The sequence below is a fragment of the Haematobia irritans genome, chromosome 1, assembly GCF_050003625.1.
Source record: "Haematobia irritans isolate KBUSLIRL chromosome 1, ASM5000362v1, whole genome shotgun sequence".
NCBI classification, from domain to species: Eukaryota; Metazoa; Arthropoda; class Insecta; order Diptera; family Muscidae; genus Haematobia; species Haematobia irritans.
In genome coordinates this window covers 111,500,272-111,520,007 of record NC_134397.1, presented here as the reverse complement: position 1 = coordinate 111,520,007, position 19,736 = coordinate 111,500,272, and the positions used below count along the sequence as shown (strand labels likewise).

The 19,736-nt window shown below is 28.1% G+C and overlaps 1 protein-coding gene and 1 long non-coding RNA gene across 4 annotated transcripts in view; one reads left to right on the top strand and one right to left on the bottom strand.

The window, feature by feature from the left end:
- Positions 1-19,736, top strand: part of Drip (aquaporin homolog protein drip) — a 184,757-nt gene that overhangs the window by 44,128 nt on the left and 120,893 nt on the right. The gene's annotated exons all lie outside the window — the stretch shown is intronic.
- LOC142221685 (uncharacterized) lies at positions 16,898-18,005 on the bottom strand. Its single transcript, XR_012718186.1, has 3 exons — positions 17,824-18,005; positions 17,189-17,315; positions 16,898-17,123 (listed from the first exon to the last, which is right to left on the bottom strand). It is a non-coding gene; the product is annotated as an uncharacterized LOC142221685 (long non-coding RNA).

Genomic DNA, 19,736 nt, shown 5'->3' with positions numbered 1-19,736 from the left:
ATCGCTCAAAATTATTCTATTTCAATCACAAAGGAGATTGGATCAATCACATGTGTAATTGGAAACGGAAAAATTTTCAATCACGTTTGTAATTGAAAATTATTTCCGAATTGATTAACAAATTGATTGAATCAATTACTATTTTAATTGGAAACGTAACAAATATCAATCATTTTTTAATTGGTTTTTATTCGGATTTGATTAAATAATTAATTGAATCAATTAACATATTAATTGAATCCGTTTCCAAATTCAATTGATTAATTGGAAAAATTTCGGTGATAATTTTTTGTGTGTACTAAAATTTCTTGAATTTGTCGAAAGATTCGTACTTATTTTTTGTAATATCGGCGTATGTAATACAGTTTATTTAAAATTTTCTGAAATTAAACTAAATTTTCTAAAACTAACCAAAAATGTCCATCCTGGTGGGTGCACTGTTTTTTTTTTTTTTGAGCGCATTCATTACATGTTTGAAAGTCGTGTTTATAATTTACATGGTCCTGGAGCATACATTATATAAAAGTAATTATGAAGAAAAATTTTTTGCATGTATCCAAAAAGCAATCCGCTTAATAAAAATGTTTACAAAATTCTACCCTTACTTAGTTTTTCAAACCAATCGCAAACTGTGTCTTTCAATTATTTACCTAATTTATTTGCCAATTTCCTTACATTTGCTTACGTACATAAACATGCTTAAAATACGGATAAATATGTTTGCTTACTGCTTTTACATCTGGTTTATTTAGAACACCAATAAACATTAATGTTTGGGGCTTGTTATACACAGAAAACCCCTTTAAAATCTTTATGAGCTAATTAAAAAATTCACATTTTATTTTATTTTACAATGTTATTGACCCACCTAACATGAAATCATTTCGTTAATTAGGATACTGGAATAGCCTGCAATCAACCAACACAGTCGCACGAGTACACAGTTTTCATTAACCCCCAAGCCGAGTTATCCTTTTGGCTTGCCTGTTATCCTTTTGACCTAAAACCAAAAAGCATCATTTTTGGTTAGAAAATATGAGCAACACTTAAGACTTGAGACATTTAGCCATTTTAAAAATTGCGTAGAAAAGGTCAATGGTTTTTGTTTAATCTTTTGCGTATAACATAATTAAATTAAAGGTAGATGGCCAGACACGGTGGCTGAAAGGGATTAAGCATAGAATTGCGAAGGGTCTTTGATACTTTTGATAATAGTATTTGTCACCAAAGATTTGGGGGAATTTTCTCATCCTCTACTAGAAATATAATTGTCTTAGACCCACGCTATTTTCTGAGGATAAAGAGTGATTTTATGAGTATTGATGCTTTCAATGATTATTTTGATCAAAGCCATAGAGATAGTGTCATATATAATAATTTTATACAGACCTTGGAAAAAAGAAAATCACCATTATAAATGGTTGGTGTCGTAAAAACGTTTTTTCATAAGATGTTGAATTATACAAATCTTACTAAGAATATTTAAGAAGAGGAGGAAGGGATTCTATTTTATTGTTCGCTACAAATAACATTAAAAATTTAGCTTATCGCAAAGACATTACACTGGGGTTTAAATATAAATAAAGAATGGAATTTTAAAATAATAAATAAATAAGTTCTTCCATCGTTAAACTCATTGTTTATCGAAAACAAAAATATTTTGCTTTGTTTTAAATGTGATTCTAAAACTCAAAGGCCGTACAAAAAATGCTGAATGCTAAAGTAACAGAAATAATTTTTACTTCGCTATCAATTTTAGAACCTCACGCTTAAGAATTTTGGAATTTATTCCAAACCAAAAAAAAAAAAACAAATATACGGCTCCTTTAAAACACAGAAAGATTTTAATTGAAAATATGTACATTTAAATATAGGCTCCATAAAATTAAAATTAAGATACATGCATTAACAAATTCACATAAAAATAAATATTTGGGTAAAAATCCAACTTAGAACAAATATTTCCATTATAACATATACTTGTAATTTTATATAAACCAAAGACACAAAATCCTCAAAGCGAGGCCTTAGCCTATATTTGAAGTTTTTTTATTTAAAATTGTAAGATTTAATATTTTTTAGTTATTTTTAAGATTATTTCTTTATATATAGTTTTTTTTTTTTAATTAAGAAATCTTGTTTTTTAATGAAGTATACACTATAATTTGAATCTCTAAACTGACATTTATTTTAACGTGAATTGCTTTAATAATATATCACAAAAAGTGATGAAAATTCGTTGAATGAGAACTTTATCCTAATCTTAATTTTATTGAGTCTACACTGAAACAAATATTGTCGTGAAGCCAACGATTTCATGTCTTAAATTATGTATGCGATTTTTTTCTCACTTTAGAAGATGCATTTCTCTGATAGAAAGTTTTTTTCGTTGTCTTTAATAAATTTTTTCAAAATTAATGAAATTGTCTTTAAATTTGTTTTATCTTGCATCTTGACAACAAAGGCAAAAAAGCGTTAAAAACAGGATATGTTTTTCAACACTTTATTTAAAGACGATTTTTACTTGAATCATAGTACAATTTCTACTTGAAGTCTGTTTGAGAAAACTTTGAAAATTTAAGTTGTCGTAAAAACGTTTTTAAAGGACTATAATTGCACATTAAGAAAAAAAAAAAACTGAAAAAAACGGATTAATTGAAATTTGCTGTCTTAAAAGTTTCCTTACATCAATTCTTCGCTTCTTTGGCTCGGAATCATTAGTGTAAATACAAAATCTTTGGAACCGGACATGCTCTTTTTCAGTGTAGATTAAAGACTAGATAACTCCATTAAAACTGTCTTTCATGTGAAAGAAGCCGCATCTTTTGCTCAAGAAAACCAAACTCCTTGATTTAAAGTCAAAACCATTTTATCAAAGTAAACTTTTTTGAGTGTACTTATTAAATGTTAAGGGTATACTGAAAAAAAGCAGGTCCGGCTCCAAAGATTTTGTCTTTACTTTAAAAATGTTGGTATTGATTCCGAGCCAAAGAAGCGGAGAATACAAGTAAGGATATTTTTAAGACACAATTCTCTTTTAAATTTGGGTTTTGTGCACTTGCTTCTAAGAAGCAAATTTTAATTTTTAGCTTTTTTAGCTTTTTCAGCTTTTTTTTGTTTCATATGCTATTGAAGTCCTTTAAAAACGAATTAACGACAACTTTATTTTCCAAATTCGACTCGACTTCCAGAAGAAATTATGATACGTTTCAAGTAAAAAACGTCTTTAAAATAAAATGATGAAAACATGTCCTATATTTCAATGATTTTTTGCTTTGTAGTCAAAATGCAAAAAGACAACAAATTTAAAGACAATTTCATTAATTTTAAAGAATTTTTCTGAATTATTAAAGTCAAGTTGACCTTAGTCCAAAAATTGCTTCTTTCATGTTATGATACACATATTTAAGTCAAATCACTTAATTATAAGGACAATACGACTTCATTGAAAAGTTTATCGACTTTTGGACAAGGAAAAAAGCTTTATTATTCTTCTATGCTAAGAAACATTTGCATTCGTATTTTAAAGACATGAAATCTTTGACCTCACGACAATATTTTTTTCAGTGTAATAATACTTAAATATTTTAGTTTATAAGCTTACATCATTAACATAAATGTTTCATTCGATATTTAAATTTTCAAAGCGAATTACATATCTCATATATAGATCTCATAAAGGTTTAATACTGAAATCTAAGCTCATTTAATAGCATAATATCCTTGACCCATATCATTTCAGTACAACAAACTCATCCCAATATTAAAGGAGGAGGAACATTTCAAGCCCATACCTTTGTATTTGCACATATGATTTAAATTAATCTTTTCGATATTGAATGAAAACGAGCTTTGAAGTTTCTTTAATTTCGAAGAGGTTATGGTAATTAAGCCAAATAGGCTAATTTAAGATATTTTATAATTTACGACTTAATATTTTCTCTTATAATTTGCCTATGATAAAAATAAAATGGCACCATAAAAATAAATGCGAATACGTTTACATACATATTGATAATTGGATAAAAAGAAATGCTTGCAAAATTATAAATTATTATGTGCAGATCAAAAAATATTGCTTCTGTAACATATACCCCAAAATACATTTTGCTTTAAGCATATATATTTTCAGGATTGGTCCAAACAAAATATGTTTGTATTGTTCAATCATATTATTATCTCACCGTAGGGCATACACTGGTAGTAAAAAATTTTAATGAAATTTTCTTTGTGTGGTATATTTTTTTAAAGGCGCCAATTGGATACTTCCATTCTTTTACTTGCAGCATTCTCTCTAGGTCTCTCTTTATAAACACATATATGTTTATAGGCTATTTCTAAATTAATATATTTTTGCATCCAAGCATATTATATTTACAAACATTTTTTGTCCCAAACATAATATGTTGTAACATATTAATATAAACTTCCCAAACATGTTATGCTAGTTTATGAACATTGCATGCTTGTGTTAAAAATTTTCGTTCCAAACATATAATTTTTACACCCAAACATATGATAAACAGCCTTTTTCGTCCGTGTACACATCTCATTATGTCTTTGTTATCTTCGAAACTAAATTTATGACCTTTTGTCTCCAGTATCTTATATATGGTAATCATCAGATATATGGTGATAATAATTAACTTCAACAAACGGTAAGGTCTTTAATTTATAAGTTTATAAATTACAGTTTGTAAAAACATCTATATATAAAGACATCTTTTGTATATTTCCTTAATCTTTGTTATTGCAAATAACTCAAACAAATTATGATAACAATTATTTGATTGTGTTGTAATTGTTACATAGCTCAATTATCTTATTTTAAAATATTGTCTCAATGACAATTATACTTCCGCTATCATTTGATTAGAATATGATTTCAGCGCCACTTCAATAAGCTCGAGAGGACACTTCGTAGCACATGCAAACACTTTTCCGACAACTTCAATTAATCCCACTTTAAAATTTGTAAAATTTCCTATTTTAAAATACATGATTTAAACATTAGACATTACACTCAATTTTGTTATCGTCATTATAGAAATGATAACTATAGTAATCGAATGAAGAAGTGCTACCGAGTACATGGTGCCCTAAATCGACTCCCTTGGATTGCAAACAACAAAGATGGGCGAACAGTAATATTCTAGATGGTTAACCCTTAAATACGCAGATAATGGAAGATAATGGAATTACACTGAAAAGAAGTAAACTGTTTTATAGAAAGAATGAACTAACTCCTGCGAAAATTGAAGTAAAATGTACTCAATATTTTGAGATTTCCACAAAACGTTGATAAAAGAATTTTAATACCTTCACAGAAATATTTCCAATTAAAATTTTAATTGAATTTTCAAAAATTTAATTGAGTCACCAAATTTTTTAATTAAAACAAAAATCAATCACAAAAAATAATAATATCAATTAATTTTTTAATTGACTTTAATGATTGATACTATCTTTTCTGTAATTAAAGTCATTTCAATTAAAAATTACTTGGATCAATTATTTCGTGATTCAATCTAAAAAATGTGTGTGCTATTGTACTTTTTTACTGCATTTCACGAAATTGCACCCCCTCAAGAAGAAAAACTGAACTAAAAGTAAAGAAGAAAATCGTTGACGCCAAATTTTCGGGATTTTTTAATAAAAATAAAAGGGCATAGGGAGACATCCGCTTCTCTTAAGTACATAACATATGTTACAGAGAAACAATTAAACTTTACCGAGTTACTTGAAATTTACAGAGGACTGGGGAGAGGTTACGATATTAATAGTTGATACCTGATTTTGTGATATTTGGACGGAAGAGAGGCCGCCCCTTTAGGCTTATATATATATATATATATATATATATATATATATATATATATATATATATATATATATATATATATATATATATATATATATATATATATATATATATATATATATATATATATATATATATATATATATATATATATATATATATATATATATATATATATATATATATATATATATATATATATATATATATATATATATATATATATATATATATATATATATATATATATATAAGCCTAAAGGGGCGGCCTCTCTTCCGTCCAAATATCACAAAATCAGGTATCAACTATTAATATCGTAACCTCTCCCCAGTCCTCTGTAAATTTCAAGTAACTCGGTAAAGTTTAATTGTTTCTCTGTAACATATGTTATGTACTTAAGAGAAGCGGATGTCTCCCTATGCCCTTTTATTTTTATTAAAAAATCAGGTACCTGATATAACTTTCATAACCTCACACATTTTTTCCGTAAAATTTCAGTCGGGGGTGTTTAGTTTTGGTTTCACTGTACTTTAAAGAAAAGTCGGGCAAAGGGGTGGTCCCCCTCCCCGACCGAATATCGAAAAATAGTGTAGCGGATTTTTGTCTAGATGCCAACCTCGCGGAGGAATCCGCGATCTTGTATATACAAACATATCCGTACGAATCCCGAAAATTTGGCGTCAAAGATTTTCTTCTTTACTTTTAGTACAGTTTTTCTTCTTGAGGGGGTGTAATTTCGTGAAATGCAGTAAAAAAGTACAATAGCACACAAATTTTTTGGATTGAATCACGAAATAATTGATCCAAGTAATTTTTAATTGAAATGACTTTAATTACAGAAAAGATAGTATCAATCATTAAAGTCAATTAAAAAATTAATTGATATTATTATTTTTTGTGATTGATTTTTTTTTAATTAAAAAATTTGTTGACTCAATTAAATTTTTAATTGAATATTTTTGAAAATTCAATTAAAATTTTAATTGGAAATATTTCTGTGAAGGTATTAAAATTCTTTTATCAACGTTTTGTGGAAATCTCAAAATGAACTAAAATGTACTCCATCATTTTAGTTCAATTTTCGCAGGAGTTAGTTCATTCTTTCTATAAAACAATTTACTTCTTTTCAGTGTAATTCCATTATCTTCGATTATTAAGATCGAGTATCATTAAACATCGCAGAAAATTTCTTTTGATATTCGAACATTTCTGAAAATATAGATTCTTAAACAATGCACCACTGTGATTCCCATCATTTCAGAAATTTTATTCAATTCTAACTTCTTACCAAAAATCCCCCGTACTACCTACGCTAGCAGTGGTAATAAGAACATGAAATATTCTTTGTACAATTGAATTAAAGTTTTTATCAAGTCCATTGTACAAATACGGATACTATTCACCTACTCATTCAACATCCGACTTTTGACTATGAGGAATTGTTGTCCTGTCCATTCCTTTTTCAGTATTTTAACGTCTTTGGGGTTTTATTTGCACTGCCCATTATCAACGATCTCGGACATACATTTCGACAACAGACATTTTTTTGTTCAGTAAAATTCAAGAGGAGTGTTCTTCCGTCCGAATACAAGTACAAATTATGGTTAATGCTATCAGATTTCTAGGATCAAAGCATGTCAGCTTTGTTGCTTAAGTACTGTAAGTTGGCATGTACTTGGTCGGAACGATATGTGATGATGACGATGATGATACTTTTCTATGCCATTCGTTTACCAATGTAAGTGCAATATCTTTACCAGTGTAATTTTGGTAAAAAGGGTTATACAATAAGAGTATTTTAAAACTATATCAATTATACATACACTTATTTTGATAATATTCTAACTCGGAATTTAATAAAAAGAGATTTAAGTTAAGTGGTATTAGTTTTCCAGATAATATTAACATTTCAATAAATCCATACATCTTTCATAAATTCAGTTTCCATTATTTACATAGAAAAAGGTTCACCCTTAAGCTCTTTAAAATTAAATAGCCAAATTTATATAAATTAATATTGAAAATATTATTAAACCAAAAAAAAAATTTAATAATATAACATTTTTGTGAGGAAAAATATCACAATCAATTTTGAGTTCGCAACAGTGTGGTACTCATCATTCAACTCTGTTGATCCGAGAATGAAGCCGACTCATTTTTGTCTGCAGCTGCTGTTGCTATTTATATCCTCGCCGGGAGGGTTAACTAATAGAATTCAGTATTGTCGTCTGCCGACAGTTATCCGTAAGAAACAAAGAATGAATTCGATAATAAGAAGAATTCAATTCATTTTTTAATGAAGTGTATTTTATATTTCCAATTAATTTCATGACTGTTACTATCATTTTCATGATTGAAGAAATTCCACTTCAAAAATTAATTGGATCAGTTAGTTTCGTGATTGAATCAGAAAATTCGTATATTTAAGAGCAGGACATTTTCGATGATAAAGAGTTTGTAACTTTCCTCTACCAAAACAAACTTTCATTTTCGGTCCAAACAAACTTGTTTGAAGTCTGCATTATACTATCAACAATGGTGGACATAAGCAAAGACTCATTTTTGTCTGCAGCTGCTGTTGCTATTTATATCCTCGCCGGGAGGGTTAACTAATAGAATTCAGTATTGTCGTCTGCCGACAGTTATCCGTAAGAAACAAAGAATGAATTCGATAAATTTTTTGTCAGCGGCAGCTTAATGGATACGTAAGTTTGTTTGAAAGGAAAGTGTATACTTTTTATGATAAACGATGTTAAAATATCTTCCTCACTTCCACAAGGTTTTTTAGTTCTTAGTAACTTTTACTGTAATAAATACAAACAATGTATAAGAAATTATCCGATTTTATATTTATTTCTTAATTTTACCTTTCGCCTGGACGGAGAATCCAACCGCGGATTTGTAAGCCAACATACTATCTACTGGGCTACGTAACTGTTATTGACATCAAAAGATAATTTTCGCTATAGCCATGAACACACAATCAATGCAAATAGTCAAACAATTACATTTAAATAGGATAGCTTTGGGCGCCCACGAGCCGATGTAAAGAAACTTTATTAAGCAATGTTCGTCTTGCATACAAAGGGTAGTTGATTCAATCCCTGCTTCAGCCGAACACAAAAAATATTTTTTTTTACATATATACCAAAAATGTTCCGAAGATTCCGAAAATATGTTCGACATAGCATACTACTGTATTAAATTTTTATTATGCAACCTCAAAATGAGTCTTATTAAAGACTTAAATTCAGAATAGAACAGCGCTTGATATAAACAAATGGACTGTGTTTTAGATCAAAAATAGTTTTTTTATTGCAAAAATAAAAATTTTACGTGAAAAGGGATTGAAATTTTGAAGAAATTCAAAAAACTCTAACAAAAGAAAAACGTTTTCAGTACACGTTTTCTATTTTTGTATTTGTTTATGGGGAATGCAGCAAAACCTTGAAGTTGACTCCTGTGCATTCCATGTCCATTTATTCACAAATCTTCTTCAAGTTTATAGAAAATGGCTAAAATAGGGGTAGGGTCACCCTTACTGAACTTAATCCATTGTATTTCAATTTGAAGTTACTATCTCATAACCCTTTTGAAATTTTATTTGTATTAGGTTACCATATGAAGCACTGATATGGTCACTCATAGTGAGTCTTTGGCAGTCTAGTGGTATTTCTTCGATATCTACAAAAATTAAAGCATGTACAATAAAATTTATGACTTGTGCTATTCTAGGTCAAAGCTTTTACTCAAACTCAAAAACTTATAGAAAAGAAGGAGTTTTTAACTTAACTCGTTTAATTCACATTTAAGAAATTTGTGTATAATAATAATTTATACATTAACTCGACAATAAAAAATAGCATTGAAATTATGCGGTATAAAAATTGTTGAAATTTCCATCATTCTCATATATATATATATATATATATATATATATATATATATATATATATATATATATATATATATATATATATATATATATATATATATATATATATATATATATATATATATATATATATATATATATATATATATATATATATATATATATATATATATATATATATATATATATATATATATATATATATATATATATATATATATATTTTTTTTTTTTTTTTTACAGGGCTATTATAGCATGTGAAGAAACAAACCGGAAGAATGCATGACTTCAAATTTGTTTCCTAGTATCCAGTGCGCAAAACATAAATTTAAAAGAGAATTGTGTCTTAAATTTGTGCTTATTTCAATTCTTCGCTTCTTTCGCTCGGAATCAATGCCAATATCATGACATTATATTTCGCACCGGATAAGCTTTGTTTCAGTGTAGCTGATGGGACTTTATATAATATAGCATAGAACTATTTAATCGGATTGAGATTATATATCATTATAAATACTTGGAATTAAAAATGAGACAGAAAGCACCCCCTGGGCCAGTAAGGACCAAAGCGAGTCAGTACACGGATGAAAAAGACTGTTTTTCATATGTTTGGCTATAAACATTATATGGTTGGAACACAAATTTTTAAACACAATATTTTTGAGTGCAAGCATATAATGTTCATAAACTAGCATAACATGTTTGGGACATATATGTTAATATGTTAGAACATAAAATGTTTGTAAATATAATATGCTTTGATGCAAACATATATTAATTTAGAAATAGCCTATAAACATATATGTGTTTAGTAGCTTGGAGCGCTATTTAACAGGGAGCGATATTGAATTAAGTTGGTGGTTGTTGCTTGTTATTACAAAATTAACATTTTATTTTTCCTTGGGCAATTGATCAGCTACTTCTTTGATCCTTACAAACTGTGTGGTCCGCTGTTGTGGAAGTGAGAAAGATGTGGGGGAATATACAATTAGGCAGAAACAAAATTTTGAGCATTCAGGTCGAAAACCTATATTGTTAGCACCTATATTACCTGTTTATTTTCATAATTCATTATGATTGTAAATAAATAAATAAATAAATAAAATTTTGAGCACAATATTGTTTGGGAGATTTTTTTTAAGCATATAATATTTTTGGGTGCAAAATGCTTCCAAACATATTATATGTTCACAAAATAACATATTGTTTTTTGGAAGACAACATTATTGAATTTGGATGCAAAAATACAAAATGTTTGGAACTTAGACTACCCAAACATATATTGTTTAGACCAATATGCTTTCAAACATATTATATATTGGAAGAGATCAAACATATAAATGTTTGGGCAATACCCAAAAATGTATATGCTTGAAGCAAAATATGCTTGGGAGTATATGTTACAGAAGCGATTTTTTATGAGGGTGTAGTGACTCGAAAATTTTATGTAGTTGAGTAGAGTATTCAACAAATCAAATATGAATTATCCCAATTAATATTTTAATTAAATTTATTTTCAATTTATAAATTCATCTTTATCTGTCATTTGTTCAGACAATATATAAAAATTTACGAGATTTTATATAATATATTACAGCGAGTGATACATTTGATTAAATAAAAAATATATTTCCAATTAAAAATGTAAAAATAGTTTGGGCTCAAATCTAAAGAAAAATTTAACTATAATTACAACCGGGAAAATTCATAAGAAGGTATAAACTCTTTTAAAATCATATGAAAATTATTTCATCTGATAGAAAATAATTAAAAATAAATAAACAATAATATGATATAACTGATATCTTCAATTAAAAACGTTTTTTTGATTTTTTTTGACTGAAATTGAATTGAGTTTTTAATTGAACCAATTAAAAAATTAATTGTAAGTGCCGAAAGAATTCAATTCATTTTTTAATGAAGTGTATTTTATATTTCCAATTAATTTCATGATTGTTACTATCATTTTCATGATTGAAGAAATTCCACTTCAAAAATTAATTGGATCAGTTAGTTTCGCGATTGAATCAGAAAATTCGTATATTTAAGAGCAGGACATTTTCGATGATAAAGAGTTTGTAACTTTCCTCTACCAAAACAAACTTTCATTTTCGGTCCAAACAAACTTGTTTGAAGTCTGCATTATACTATCAACCATGGTGGACATAAGCAAATACATTAAACTTTATAGGGGCCAAAATAAAAATTACTTTTCATAAAATTTGCCAATAAAATAGATTTCACTGTTCCTAAGAATTCTTCGTTTTTAATTTTTCATTGTACATTTTATCCATGCAATTGTTTGTCCTAAGACATTCACATATATCGTACTCAACTCATTTTTCATTTGACATCACTTTCCGTTTTTTTTTTTTTTTTTCATTCGGAAAAAGTCTAATATAATTGAATTACATCGTTTTAGAAATTTTACAACTACCGGTTTCTTCAAACTGTTTTTTGTCTTAGTAGTATATTTTTATTATCATGTTTCCCTTTCTTCTAGTTACACTTTCTTATGGACAAGTTTACAATCACTTTCATATAGAATGTAATGACCATATGGACACTTCAACCAAAGAAAACTAAATGACGTGAGAACTATACTGCATTATATGGCCTATAGCAAGTGATAACTTAATTTACGAGCTTATTTGAGTGACCTTATGACCTTTAGAAAATATCTCACAATAGATTAGGCCATTTTACCTAAATAAAAAAACTATGACTATGAAAATGCATTACAACGCCGTTTATAGTCTTGGTATTTAGCAAATATTAATTCTGTCTTAATAACATGGGAAAGTCAGAAAAAAATCCATCGTTAAAATGATGCCAACTTTAAAATAGTTTTATTGCAAAAACATTATAATGTTTCTGGAAAGTTTCCACAGCCCAGATATTGTTCCTTATCCCAAGCATATCTTAACTATAAATGGGTAAAAAAAAAACACAATGGCCGTACAAATAAGTTCAATTCAAACAGAAGAAAATCTTCGTAAAATATACACAAATAGTTGTCTACAAAGGCTATTATCAGAAACCAAAATTGTTTATTACAAATAAAAAAACCGTATTCGAGTTGAAACACCCGACGTCAAAGGATTTCATCCCAACTTTTGTTGGGATATTCTATTGAGGCCTGATAAAATATCTCACACCCAAAAAAGGGCGCTAAAGCCAACTGAACTTTATTTTAGTTCATGAATATTAGTTGATTTTAGTTAGATTTTGCCCAATATGAGCAAATGTTCCTTATTTGAATAATTTTTTTGCTTACTTTAATGACGTGAACTAAAAACACGAAAAAAAGTTGTATACAAATATAGTGCACAATTTTACTAAAAAATAAATTAGTTCATATTTTACTAAAATGGCAGAAGTTTGCTTAAATTGAGTTCATAAGTCTCTCCAATGAGTAAATTTTATTAAAATTGTACTTACCTTGAACTTCGTACAGCGCTAAAAACATTTTAACAATTTTTAAATCAAATTTTTTCGTTCAACATATGAAATTTTCTTAAACAACAGAAAAAATTAATTAGTTTTAATAAATTTTCTTCACTATGACAAAAACTATAAACTTACTTGTAACATGTTGCAATTAGAAAACTATTTTAGTTAAAAATTTCTACAATAAACCTATCCACAAGCAACTCCTATATTTATGCAGTTTTATTTATAGACCACATTGTTGGGCACACACAAGCCAATGTAAAGCAACTTTATTTAAGAAAAACAAATCACTTTAGTCGGCTCCTTTCTTAAGCCCATAAAGCCAGAAAAGCACAGTGCTTAATATAAACGAAATGAGTTGTGATTTTGAAATATTTTTTTAACCCTACGAATATACATATATACGACGATATACACTCAGGAAGAAGGACGAAATTTCCTTTTGTCTTAAAAATAGTTTCAGCACCCTCAAAAGAAAAAAATAATATATATTGTTATATATGATTGGCTAAAATAATATATATATATATATATATATATATATATATATATGTATATATATATATATATATATATATATATATATATATATATATATATATATATATATATATATATATATATATATATATATATATATATATATATATATATATATATATATATATATATATATATATATATATATATATATATATATATATATATATATATATATATATATATTATTTTAGCCAATCATATATAACAATATATATTATTTTTTTCTTTTGAGGGTGCTGAAACTATTTTTAAGACAAAAGGAAATTTCGTCCTTCTTCCTGAGTGTATATCGTCGTTTGGACATTTAATTTAATGAATTTTACATGGGCTTATCATAGGTGGAATTCATTGTTTTAAGCATTCGATGCACTGCTTTCGTATTAGTTCTTCAGATGTGATTCCATTTCAGTATACATATTTGGATTTCATTTGAAAAAGTATAAGGAAAAGCTTGAAAAAATATATTTTTTTGTTTTATTACGTTTTCTACGTTTTTTAATGACATTAGCAAATTTGGTGGTAAATTCCACGTCTAACGAGAAATACATCGGCACAGTTTTCACATATTTTTTTAAAATTATCATCATATTTCTTATCCTTACTGTGTAACATTTTGAACATTTTATTGCAAAAATTGCGTAAAATAGCAAAACAAAAAACTTCTTTTCAAGTAAAAATTATGTCTCAGCAAAAAATTTGATGTTAGGTTAGGTTAGATGGCAGCCCGATGTTTCAGGCTCACTTAGACTATTCAGTCCATTGTGATACCACAGTGGTGAACTTCTCTCTTATCACTGAGTGCTGCCCGATTCCTTGTTAAGCTCGATGACAAGGGACCTCCTTCTTATAGCCGAGTCCGAACTGCGTTCCACATTGCAGTGAAACCACTTAGAGAAATATTGAAACACTCAGAAATGTCACCAGCATTACTGAGGTATCCACCGCTGAAAAATTTTGTGGTGTTCGTTCGAAGCAGGAATCGAACCCACGACCTTGTGTATGCAAGGCGAGCATGCTATCTATTGCACCACGGTGGCTCCCTGGATGTTGGTCTAAAGTCACGAATTTAAAAGCACTTCCCAAAATATACTCCCAAATAAGTTCTTTATTTTAACTACACACATTCAAAAAAAGTTTACTTGGATCCCAAGATTTTGACCTTCCCTTAAGGATTTGGGAATTGATTCCGAGCCAAAGATGCGATTCTTTAAAATAAAGACGTTTTAAGCGAAATAACTGGCTTTAAAACTAGGATCAATAAAATTAAAATTGGGATACAGATGTCATTTATCGAATTTTCATTCTCTGCGGTATATTAATAAAGCTATTCACGAACAAACAAATGCTAGTTTAAAAATCCAAACTATAACGGATACTTCAAAGTAAAAAATGATTTATTAATTCCAAAAAAATCTTTAAACCAAAAATGATAAATCCTCAAAATAAGTCTTAGTTTGATGCGTTTTTATCTTAAACCTATTTCTAATAATAAAAAATGTGTTAACTTTACTTTAAGGAAAATTTGCTTTAGTTCAAACTTTATTTTAATTAAAATTTCATTTTTTGTATTGTGGAAATTGTGCATCTAAAATTTTGTTTGCGTAATCTTTAATATCACGTAATTTTTTTTTCAGTGCAGGAAGTGATTTCAACTCAAATTTTTATAACTCGCTTTTTTTAATATTTAAAATGGTAATTTTAACTCTTTTTGTTTCAAATAGGTTAAAAAACAGAGTAAAATTTTATAAAATTATTTAAATTTTGCCGAAAAAGATGCTAAATCCATTGTAGAAAAATTGCGAATTTTTTAAAATGTTTGAGGTCAAACGTTTCAGACCAGCGTTAGAATGAATTAAAAAGCATACAAAAAAAATATAAAATTATTTGTTTGGCAAAATATCACAAAGTTTTTAATTCATATCCAAAACACCAAATTCGGATCACTCCTTAAGGAGTGGCGCAAATTCAATGCAACGGCAGTTGAAAATTATAGAATGATAATTCACTCATCGATTTACATGGGATTTATTTACAACTCCTATACAGATTATTATATAGACCACAAAAAAAATTCTTAGTTCGCATATATGCTTATGATTTCATCCCATTTTTATTATATCTTAATTAATTCAAACAAGCCCTTAACCATAAGCGTAGGAAGGCCTCTGGGGGGAAAATTTTAGCCCCCCCCCCCAGATTTGAAAACCTATTTACGATTTTCCATTGCTTTCATATAATATTAAACAAGTAAATACAACCGCACAAAGTTCCGCTAAAGACTTTCATGGTAGCAGTTGCCGATGGCAATATATATATTTTTTTATATAAGTGAATTATTATAAGTGAATGTGAAGTCTGATATTTATGAAATAAAACTGTGGTTGAACTGTGAAAAGTAGTAAAACTGTTCTTTTTGTGTTCGAAGTGGTGCAAAATTGGCGCAGAAGCTATGAATTTAAGATGGGCATGTCATAGGACGAATGCCCACCATTTCAACAACCGTTGCACTGATCTTGCATCACTTTTAAAGTGTGAATCGAATTCAGTGTGAATTAAAAAATTTTGTGATATTTTCCCAAATAAATAATGGGACATGGGAACGTTTGAACTAAAATATTTTCAAAAATTCGCAATTTTTCTAGAACGGAATTAGCATTTTGTCGACATAATATAATAATTTGTATCATTTTATTAATTCTTACTTTTTTGTCCTATTTGAAACAAAAAATAAAAAATATAAAAAAACGAGTTATAAAAATTGTATTAAAACACTTCCTGTGTACACAGAAAAAAGTGAATACTTGAATCAAATACAAAAATTGTGATTTCAATTATTTTTGTATTTGATTTTCAGCTTATTACGAAAATCATAAATCCAATTACCCAAATTGTAAGGTTGTCATAAAACTATTTTCAAATGAAGTAATATTTGCGTTGAGTATAAATGTAATTGGAATTTGTCAAAATATTCAAATGACATAGTACTCAATCCAAATACATTAGTATTTGAAGTATATAAAGTGTTTTCAATTACAGTCGTAATTGAACTGAGTACAATGTTTATAGAATTTTGTAACCTATACAATTACTATCGTAATTGTGTTTATTACGATGTTAATCAATACAATCTTTGTACTATATAATCTATATTAATTTAAGAAAATTATACAAATACACTCTGAAAAAAGGTTTTATGCTTTTTATTATAAAAAAGAAATTCTGAAAATATGTATAATTGAAAATACAGCGAAGTACATGTTTGGTAGGAAAATACAAAATATTCACTATAAACGACATATTTAACAGGCTAACTCACAAAAAAAAAACAGTTTTTGAATTATCTGTACCACCTGCTGGAATTTCCCAAATCTTCCTCATTTATATGCGATTTGTTTAGGCATCCTGCTCTTCTGTAATACAAACATCTATTCATTTCAAAGTTTCGAAAATATTTCAAAGTTTTATATGATTTTACCTTCTGTTGCTGGGAAGAATTGAAGCACGAAATCCCCGTTTTCGAAGTAAAAACATTTTCCTCTAGGCCACATATTTTTGACAGTCGGCTTATATCCATTAATAGGGCAATTTGACGTATACACGACCTAATTGTAAAAACAAAATATAAAGTATGTAATTGTATATATATTCCAAAGCTTATTCGCAAGTTTTTGAACGACCCAATTCAGGATGTGTGTAAGTTTATACAACGAAAGAATTCATTTACATATTTTATTAAAGTTTTCAGCGAATTTTAAAAATTTTACGAACATAGAAATATGTACTAAATATATTAAATTAACTTTCCATAGTAAAAAGTTTGTGCTGCGATACTTTCGTGATTCGTCATGATCCCGACTAATAGTCGAAGTCACGAGAATTCTTGTGAGTCTAAAAATTGTTGTGAACCTTTAATCGTCTTTAAAAGTTCTGTTTGCGTGAACGTGCATGAGTATTTCGTGAATGTGCTTGAGAGAGAGAAAGAATACCTCCAACACGTCACAGGTTAGACTCACAATGAAAATGTTCATTTTTACGAAGAGAATTCTTTCAGTGTAGTTTCCAAAAAACGCGCTTGACCAAAAAAACTGGTATTTAGATAAAGGTACTTACCTGCGATAAAAATACAGTGCGGTGCGCCAAAAATGTTGTAAATGTTAAAATTTCGAATCGCGGTACCGATACCAAGTTTTATTTGCGGGTAAATTCGACCATGTTCTTAAGAAGATTCTTAATAATAACAATAAATGACATTTTATTGTTTGTATTAATTTATTTTTCGTTACGTAGCAACGTCATAAACAGTTTTATCGGGCAATTACCCATTATACTTAAATCAATAACTTTTATATTTGGTCCAATTGAATATAGTAATTGATGTGTTGTGAATTCAATTACCAGTGAATTTTGATATTTTTGCCAGTTTTTCATTCAACCAATTATTTTCATGTTTGACTTAACATAAATCGTATTTGATATAATTTTTTCATTCAATTATGCCAATAATTGATTTTTATTTTGCTTCAGTTTTTTCTGTGTAGTTAAAAAAATTAACTTCTTAGTGAGGACATTTTTGGAAGTGCTTTTAAAATTGTGCCTTTATAAATGTGAGGAACTACTTTAGTTTTAGTTAGAAAATGTGTGGAACTACTTTTAGTTGCTTTATTATAAATTAATTGTCTAGTTAAGCTGAAGTCTGATTTTTTATTTATTTTGATAAAATAAAACATTAATTGAACCTATAACTTCAGTCCATTAATTTTTAGCTAGGGGGCTATAGCCCCCCTAGGAAAATTGTCTAGCTACGCTAATGCCCTTAACACAACTAAATAGTAACATTAATATCACAAAAAAAAACAAATTGAAGCAAAAATCATTTTTCACAAAAGGAAAGGGGAAAAATATCGAAAGAAATTATTTAACAGCAAATTTAAATTATCTTGAAGACACTTAAGTACCATGGGGGTCAATACCACCATATATTGTTTAGAAGGTGTAAAGGAGAAGTGTTATCGCTGCAATTAGAAACAGTCGCCAAAGAACCGTGACCATAACGACCACAATTATTTCAATAAATGGAGAAACAATAAATATTCCATATAACTACACATTCAAATGGTTGCTAGAGTTGCCGAAAGCTAAACACTTTTTTTACCTATTAACATAAGGCAATAAAACGTGGTGTTGCTATTTATATTTAATTTTTTTTTGCTCCTTCATGGAATGGAAGCTTTTGATGTTATTCATGGAACAAACTAAAGTGTGTACCAACCATAACAGGCAACAACAAACCGGGAACACATCAATTATATGCTCAATCATAAATTGGCCATAAGTATTTTGGCATGACAATAATAACAATAATATTAGCGACATTAATATATGCTTACTATGAATATTTAGTAAAATAAAGTTTTAAGCTTTTATGCTGGTAGAATTAAAACAATAACAATTAAATTCAATTAAATGTTTTTGTTTACACATCGGAGATTTCATATGAATGGCTTAATGGGTAAATGCTCATTTGATTGCTTTTTAAAATGCTAATTTTATCAAAATATACAAAACTGTTGGGTTAGTGTGCCGAGTCAATCAATTCTATTTATAGGCCAGATTGTTGCGCGCACATACACTGATTTAAAGAAAACAAACCACTTTAATTGGTTCGCTTCTTACAAACGATGTACCAAATGCATCTTTCAGAAATAATGAAATAATTTAATCCAAAAATGTTCGCAAGAAACGAACAACGGTTGCGATACCCGTTTTCGAAACTTTTTTTTCTAAATTCGCATTCATATTTTAAGGACATGAAATCTTTGACCTCACTACAATATTTTTTTTCCAGTGTGGAGACAATCGTTGCATCACTTGTCATAAATGTGTGTCTATTTGCTCTTAAAGAAAATGCTTTATAATAATCGGAAATTTAGCTTGTCTAAAATTTCGTTCCGGAGAAAAGTATTTTTTTCTTCGTGTGTCCATTGTGATACCGCATTGACTAAAACTGCCTATTACATATAGGC